Below are 8,960 nucleotides of genomic sequence, written 5' to 3'. Positions count from 1 at the left end.
ATAAAATCTTTTTTAAAAAATTAAATAAATAAATATAAAAAAAGAATTCCTTACTAAATGAAGCTTCCAAAGAAGTTTTCTCTGTTGTGTCAATTCCTCACAGATTTATGTTTCTTTGTCTAAAATGAATAAAAGCTGCCTGCCTTGGTCATCTCTTTGGGTCTCAAGTTTATTATTGGGCCTTCGTGTACATATAATTAAACTTGCCCCCCCTTAATCTCTCACATCAAATTAATTCTTAGACTAGCTAGAAGAATCTTAAAGGGTAGAGGAAAGCGTTCCTCCCCAACACTACCTAACACTGGACCCAGTGCAGGCATACAGCACTTTTTACCAAGTACACATGATCCAGCAACCAACTATATTAAGTGGGAAGGAATTGGAGATGATTGGTAATATTAATAGCACAATCTGCCTAATTGAAACCAGAACCCAGTCCCAGTCCTCAGATAATTCAACAAGTTCCAAAAAGTTATATATTCTAAGAAATTCTTTATCCACTGAACAATGTATATTTGTAAAAACTAAGTAAACCTATGGTACCAGTTATCTAGGGTTTTACTATCAAATTATCCAACTGGCTGGCTTACAACAACAGAAATGTATTGTCTCACAATTCTGGAGGCTAGAAGTGCAAAATTAAGATGCAGGCAAGGCCATGCTTTCTCTGAAGACTAAAGATTGCCTAAGACCAAGGCACCTGGCTGGCTCAGTTGGTAGAGCATGTGACTCTTGATCTCAGGGTCATGAGTTCAAGTCCCATGTTGGGCATGGAGACTATTTAAACAAAGGATACAAATAAACACTTAAAGATTGCCTGAGACCAACCTACCCCTCTCTGGACTAACCATTTGGGTAGCTAAACATTTGTATAGGCACTAACAAATATATTCTCTTTCTCAAAACTCTTGCAGTACTACTCATTTGACATTTAATATACAAAGAGAAGGAAAAAGTATTAAATCCCATTCCAGATTTATTTTTTCTATCTTTATCTCCACTCTTAGATGATAAGCTGATTGAGGACATGGGCATATTCTTTTTTTTTTTTAAAGATTTTATTTATTTATTTGACAGACAGAGATCACAAGTAGGCATAGAGACAGGCGGAGAGAGAGGGGGAAGCAGGCTCCCCGCTGAGCAGAGAGCCCGATGCAGGGCTCGATCCCAGGACCCTGGGATCATGACCTGAGCTCAAGGCAGAGGCTTTAACCCACTGAGCCACCCAGGCGCCCTTAGGACATGGGCATATTCTTAAAATTTATACCTTCCATGATATTTAATCTACTTGTCATTTATTCACTAAGCATACATTTACAGTGTGACTATTTTAGAAAGTCAGCTTATATACTTATTAATTCTATAAGCACATGTAAACTTTAGTTATATCAGAGTAGAATTTGTATTATTCATTAATTCATTTATTTATTTATATTGGTGAAAAGGAATGGGATTTAATATCTTTCCCTTCTTGTTGTAAGTTTCCTCCACACTTGATGGTCATTAAAATGGATTCCTATAGGAAATGCCTCTGAAAATGAAAAATGATCCTACAAATGATGGATGGAAGCCACAATATGGAACTAAAATGATAATATGGATATGCAAACTAAAACATCTCATAGCCTGCAATAGATTTTGACTGCTTATTTATGAAACCCTGAAATGTGGGGTCTATAATGAAATTGCTGCTAGACCCTCAGCTGTAACATCTATCATGGAGGGTGATGGTACAAAACTAAATGATAAATTGTTAAGGTCAAGCTACAATCAATATGCAAACACTAGATAAAGAAATGTGTGACTTATGCACACCAACAGCAATAGATTAAAATATTATGGATTCAATCTTTTTTTCTTCCCAATGGAGACCATCTTTAAGATAAATGATGTAAATAACTTTACGATAAGGTCACACTTGATTTTATTTATTTAGCCTTTTGAGTACGTTTGGATAGCACAAGGAAATTACTTTTTTAAAAAAGGAAAACCTTTGATTTTTTTTGTTTCAGTCATTATGCATGCTTCAATGTAGCATATGGAGAAGTCTGATAACTCAGAATTATACTTACATTGAAATGCTTTTCACACAGTTTTTGTCATGTTTCTCCTACGAATTCTTTCCCTTCTAAACTGCAGCAATTTAGATCGTCGTCAGTTCTTTTTATAGTAGCATTCTGACTTGTCTTCTCTACCTTTAATCTCTTTTGATCCATGTTGTACCCACAAATGCAAACATTGTATGTATCATCCCTTCAGGTCAAATGTGAAAACTAGCCAATCTGATGGTATAGTTTGGCTGATGTGTTTCCCCAAGTAATACATTAGTCAGGATTCTCCAGAGAAACAGAGCAAACAGACTGGAGATATATGTGTATGCATATACACACACACACATATATATACACATATACATATATGTACATGTATACATACATGTATACATACACACATATATCTCCAACCTAAATATTTATATATATAAAAAATATGTTATATATATAAAATATATGATATATAAATATATCATATATGATATATTTATACACACATATATCTCCAACCTAAATATTTATATATAATAATAATAATAATATTATATGTATAAATATTTAGGTTGGAGATATATGTGTGTATAAATATTTAGGTTGGAGATATATATTTATATATATATAAATATAGATATAATTGTATGTCATACAGTTTAAGTTTTTATATGAATTGGCTCCTGCAGTTATGAAGGCCAAGAGTTCCCACAATCTGCCCCCTGCAAACTGAAGAACCTGGAAGCCAGTTGTATAATTCAGAACTGTATAATTCAGTCTAATTCCAAAGGCCTGAAAACCAGGAGTTCCGATGTCTAATGGCAGGAGAAAATGGACATCCCAGATCTAGAAGAAAAAGCAAATGCATCTTTCCTCTGCCTTTTTGCTCTGCTTGGGCCCTGGATGGATGGGATGATGACCGCCAGCATTGCTGAGAGTGATGAACTTTAGCCTACTGCTTCAAATGCCAATCCCTTCTGGAAACACATTTTTGGACATATCTAGAAATAACATTTACCACCTATCTGGGCATACTGTAGCCCAGTCAAGTTGACACATAAAATTAACCATTACAATACTCTAACATTTAAACTGGGGCATTCTGTAGATAATGCACCTTCATTCCATAATCAGCTAGAAATTACGGGAATTTCAGTAAAGGTAAAAGAGATGCCCACTGCTATGGAGACTACTGAAAGAGAATTTGGGGAAAGATTGTGGGCATGTAGGCAACAGCTTAGTTTACTAAATCATTCTGTAGTCTAGGGTTTATTTTTTATTTTTTTAAAAGATTTTATTATTTATTTGAAAGAGAGATAGAGAACACAAGTAGGCAGAGCAGCAGGCAGAGAGAGAAGGAGAAGCAGGCTCCAGCAGGGTACCCAATGTGCGGCTGGAACCAGGACCCTAGGATCATGACCTGAGTGAAGGCAGACGCTTCACCGACTGAGCCACCCAGGCGCTCTTAGTCTAGGGTTCAAGCATAATCTTTTTTTTTTTAAAGATTTTATTTATTTATTTGACAGAGAAAGACACGGCAAGAGAGGGAACACAAGCAGGGAGAGTGAGAGAGGGAGAAGCATGTTTCCCATGGAGCAGGGAGCCCGAAGCATGGCTCAATCCCAGGATGCTGAGATCATGACCTGAGCCGCTTAACGACTGAGCCACCCAGGCACCCTAAACAAAATCTTTATCCTCAGACACATGTGGTTTACATCTCAGCTCTCCCACTTGTTATCTGAGTGACTAGTCAAGTTTCTTAATCTCTCTAAGCCTGGTTTCTTCGTATATAAAAGGGAGATAATAATCCCAACCTAATGGAGTTGTAAAATTTAAAACAGATCATTCATTTATGAGCTACTTGACCTTGAGCAAGTGCCTTCATCTCTCTGAAGATTAGTGGGCTGATCTAGAGAATGTTGATAGCAGTATTTGTATTAATAATATATTGTTATAATGATCATATCTATGTTCCTTCAGGTGGTAAAAATGCTTAAATATGATACTTATACAATTCAACAAATATTTCCTGAACTTCACCATTGGTTCATATAAAGCATTTAGCAAAGGACTTCTCGCCCATGGTCAATGCTCAGTAAATGTTACCTATGTGACCTTGATTATTCCTGGGATACACTGCAGCTCTGCTCCCTTCCACATTGGCATATGGTTAAAATGCCAGAGAGTCCCCTTTTACTAGCAGGCATCCTGGAGCTCACCTATTTTAACAACACACTTTGGGGTTTATTATGCTTCTGGGAAGTTGTTTACAAAAGGAAAGGACCTATTTTTAGGAGCTATTTCCTGGTAAGCAGCTAATAGAACATTGAGGAAATGTTATTTTCCCTTTCTTTAATCTATTATGGATTTACAAGTTGTTGAGTGTCCAGAAATGTGTTGCTTGCACCAAATCGGTGCCAGAGAGAAGTTGATACTTTCCTAGTGACTTGAACATTAATATACATGTCTAGCACCAGCCTCTCTTACCTTTCCAACGTTTGTTCCTATCTTTAATAAACCCTTAGATTAAAAGACAACAGCTCTTAAGCTAAGCCTTTGAGGTACCTGAGTGGCTTAGTCAGTTAAGCATCCGACTCTTGATTTCAGCTCAGGTCATGATCTCAGGGTGATGAGATCTAGGCTTGCGACGGCTCAGTGCTGAACGTGGAGCCTGCTTAAGATTCTCTCTCTCCCTCTCCCTTTCCCCCTGTTCATGCTCACCCAGTCACTCTCAATAAATACATAAATAAATAAACCTTCTTCATATGGTCACCTTCCTTTAAACTACAAAGAAATTTAGAGAGAAAGGAGATGGAATGCTCTTTTTAAATATATGTTTAAAACACCAACTGAATAAAAAAGAGTTGGACCTTTCCTCAAGCCATGGCTGTCAGAATAATGCATTTTGTCACACGCCATGGAAATACTGCTCTGCTCTGGTTTGGTGTCTTAGGTGTGCTCTTTTGCCATTACTCCCATTTTAAAGAAGCACTGTGCTACTTTTATTTTTAGAATTCTAGCAATGCAATTCCTACTGCTATTCATCAGGGTCTATGAGTATTTGCTTTCATTGAATGAAGTTTGGGGATTGGAGAGTCAACTAGTTCCCTCTGCTACTGATTGGCCACCTATGCTGCTTGTCTCTTGTCCTAGAGAATGCAAACAAATGTAAATGTGAGCTGAAGAAAAAGAAAATTAGATAAAGGAAATCTTTTAACCAGAAAAATCATGCTATGATTCATAAATAAGTAATTTCTGGATGAACTGTTCTTTAGGGTTATTCATAGCACAAATTTCAGGACAATATGCCTGTGTGCCTGTTGGTTGGCCTATCTATCTACCTATCTATCAATCAATCATCATCAACTTCCTGTCTATTCATTTTCACTTAAGTGATCTAAACAAGACACAGGCAGAGAAGAGTTCAAGACTTTGTGAAGATGAGAATTCCAGAGTAAGAAGGAAAACTTAGTAAAATGCTTATAAGGAAATAAATTCAGAGACAGGAAACCCTCCCCAAGTAAATGTGGCCTCTATGGATTTATGACCCCACGTATCCCCTCCTTTCTCCATGGCCATTATGTTTTGGGTGGCAATCTTTTTACACAAATGGTAAACTTTTATCAGAGATCAATTCTATGCAATAAACATGTAGTGAACACCTACTGTGTTAAGTATTGGAAAACTGAAGGTGAAAAATGCAGTTTCTCATTCTCATGGTCTAAGTGTACAGATTAACATGTTTTAAGAAAAGGTTGACATGGTCATAGGTTTAAAAAGATTACTAAAATAACAGTATGGAGAAAGGATTTGAGGGTGAAATAATGGAGGTAGGTTATCTATTAGGCCTCTGTGTTTTTTCCCTTAGAACAGCATTTCTTGATCTATTTTGTCTTATGATCACTGATAATAATATACAGACTCTCAACACAAATTATTTTGTTTATCTCCCACACACAGAGTAAAAGACTTGAACAAATATTAATGCAGGATCTAACAGCCTAAGGCCACATCCTAGGATGATACGAGCCTTCCTATAATTGCCTCCTTGAGAAAAGTCAAAGTTGCCAAAAGAATGTACTGTTTGTGGGGCCCCTGGGTGGCTCAGTGGGTTAAAGCCTCTGCCTTCGGCTCAGGTCATGATCCCAGGGTCCTGGGATCAAGCCCCACATCAGGCTCCCGGAGCCTGCTTTCTCCTCTCTCTCTGCCTGTCTCTCTGCCTACTTGTGATCTCTGTCAAATAAATAAACAAAATCTTAAAAAAAAAAGAATGTACTGTTTGTGCCAGCCAACACCTGAAGATAGAGCCTGTTTCCCAGCCTCAGTGGAAGGGGAGGAACCTAACTTTGATAAGCACCAGTTAACAAATCCAGATACATTTCACAAAGACCAACCCTAGTTTCCTGCTTTCTGTTATTTCCCACTTCCTTAGCTCAAGCCTCAACCATCTACTCTCCTTCTCCTCTTAAGAACCCTATCATCTCTGTAAAAAAGTAAAGTTGGGGTCTGTTCATGCTGAACTTTCTGAACTACTACTGGCACATACATTATTTATCTTCTCTCAGCTATCTTTATACAGATTCCATAAAATTTAAAACTTAATATACCAAAAAAAAAGAAAAACCCTTAATACACCAACAGAAAAATGAGACAAGGGCCAGTGGTTGAAGATTTTGTAAAAGATGGTGGCAAGCATGAGTGTGATCACAATATCAGGAAAGTTCATCTTTATAATGTAAAATTTCAATTTATATTATTCCTTAATCTTATAATAAAAGAGACAGAATACATAACTAAAGTCCTACTTTGCCAATTCATGTCTGGATTGTTGGCAACAGCCCTCCTCATACACAATTAGAACACACCACAAAGACAGACTACGCAACTTCTGTCTAGGAAAGCAGATTTGAGAATTCCGGCAAGGGGAAGATAACCCCTATCGCTCAGTAACTATACCATTGTGGCAATGTGCTATATAGTAACATCAAGCCCAGCCCTTGAAGTAAGATTCCAGTTTCTATCAATGGAAGTTCATTATACATACACACACACACGCGCGCACGTATATAACTCCTCAAGTTCTACTTTTGCTGTCATCCACACATTTTGACACGTAGTATATTTACTATCAGTCCAATTTAAGATCATATCCTGTATGAGGCCAAATCCTTAAAATTTACTTTTCTTTTGTGTCATGCTCAAACTTTACGAATGTTCCATTTGTATTAAAAATAACACATATTCTTGTACACCTAAAATTAATACAATATTATATGACAATTTTATTTCAATATAAAAATATTTAATCTCCTTTGGGTATAAATCAATACACATTATTGATGACAACTAATGTATATCTGATACTGTCTAAACACTTTACATATAACTCATTCATTCCTCACTAAAACCCTGTGGGGACTATAATATCATTTCCATTTTAAAAAGAAAAAATAAAACCAAGACAAAGAAATGTTAAACAATTTTCCAAAAGTCACATAGCTAGCAGAGAGTAGAGATGGTACTTGAACCCAGGCTTTCTGTCTTCAGAATCCATGCTTTTAGCTACTACTTTATATCACCTCTTACTAGTCTTATTTTAATATTCGAGTCCATTAGGGTTTTTATGTATCCTTGTCCATCAATTCACAATAGAAGTGTGTTAAATGTTTGAAATGTCTATTCTCTGTGGTTCTATCATTTACAGCTTTATAGTTCTGTTGTCATGATCTTTACATCTTTTTGATCCATTTTTCCTGTTAGCATTAAATAATAACCCATTTGTCTTTTATGATGTTTTCACTTCAAATTCTATTTTATCTGACATAAAGTTGCTATATCTTTCCTTTAGCTTATACGTGTCTCATATATAATTCGCCATCCCTTTATTTTCATTGTATGTACACTTCAGTTTTATGTGTTTCATATATGGGGTGACCATATAATTTACTGTTGCAAATGCCTAACCCGTGGAGTAGGGTGGAGGCAGGATGAGGACAGAAAGTTCAGGAGAGGGGCGTCTGGGTGGCTCAGTGGGTTAAAGCCTCTGCCTTCGGCTCAGGTCATGATCCCAGGGTCCTGGGATTGAGCCCCGCATAAAGCTCTCTGCTCAGCGGGGAGCCTGCTTCCGCCTCTCTCTCTGCCTGCTTCTCTGCCTACTTGTGATTGCTGTCAAAAATAAATAAATAAATAAATAATTTTTTTTAAAAAAAGAAAGTTCAGGAGAGGACCAGCTTGCCTGCGCATATTATTGGTCCCCATCTCAGTCAGGTTGCAGCAGCGCTCGGGTGGTACCCCTCTGCCTCTAGCTGGCACTGCCCTGGTGTTAAGCTAGGTGCAGCTTTCTCCTTACAGGAGCAATGGGGCCTGGATGGTAATATTTCCATAACAATGTCATAGTGTGGGAATGGGCTATGGAGTAAAGCACCAAGTTAAGAAGCTCTTTCCCAACTTTGCATTCATCTATGAACTCTTGGTACATTTACTTTCTAAGTGATTTCATCTTTTCTCATGATATTAAATCCATCTATAGTCTCATGAATCCCAACTACATGGTTGCAGGCCAGACCCAACATCTCCCAGAGCTCCAGAAGGAAATATCCAACTACATACTTACCACGTCCACTTGGATACCTAATTGGCATCTTAAATTGCCATGTCCATAACGTCCTTGAATACTCACCATCATCATCACCCTTAATGGTATTTCCATTCTACCAAGTGCTCAGGCAAAAACTTTGGAGTTACCTTTGACTCAGTGTCATTCACACGACCAATCTAATCCATTAGCACTTCAAAAGATTTCTAGAAACAAGTTCATTCTCATCACATCCCCAAAACAACACTTAGTCTAAATATTATCTCTTGACTCATTTATTGCAATAGCCTTCAATCTGGTCTCCCTGCTTTTGTTTTTTG

At 37.2% G+C, this 8,960-nt stretch overlaps 1 non-coding gene across 1 annotated transcript; it reads left to right on the top strand.

The window, feature by feature from the left end:
• The first annotated feature begins 698 nt into the window (after window positions 1-698).
• On the top strand, window positions 699-771 carry TRNAK-CUU. Its single transcript has one exon. It is a non-coding gene; the product is annotated as a tRNA-Lys (tRNA).
• The last annotated feature ends 8,189 nt before the right edge of the window (window positions 772-8,960 follow it).

This window comes from Lontra canadensis, unplaced genomic scaffold (genome assembly GCF_010015895.1).
Source record: "Lontra canadensis isolate GAN:19392208 unplaced genomic scaffold, GSC_riverotter_1.0 scaffold157, whole genome shotgun sequence".
In the NCBI taxonomy this organism is placed as follows: Eukaryota; Metazoa; Chordata; class Mammalia; order Carnivora; family Mustelidae; genus Lontra; species Lontra canadensis.
The sequence above is the reverse complement of the archived record's forward strand: the minus strand, read 5'-3'. Positions and strand labels throughout refer to the sequence as shown.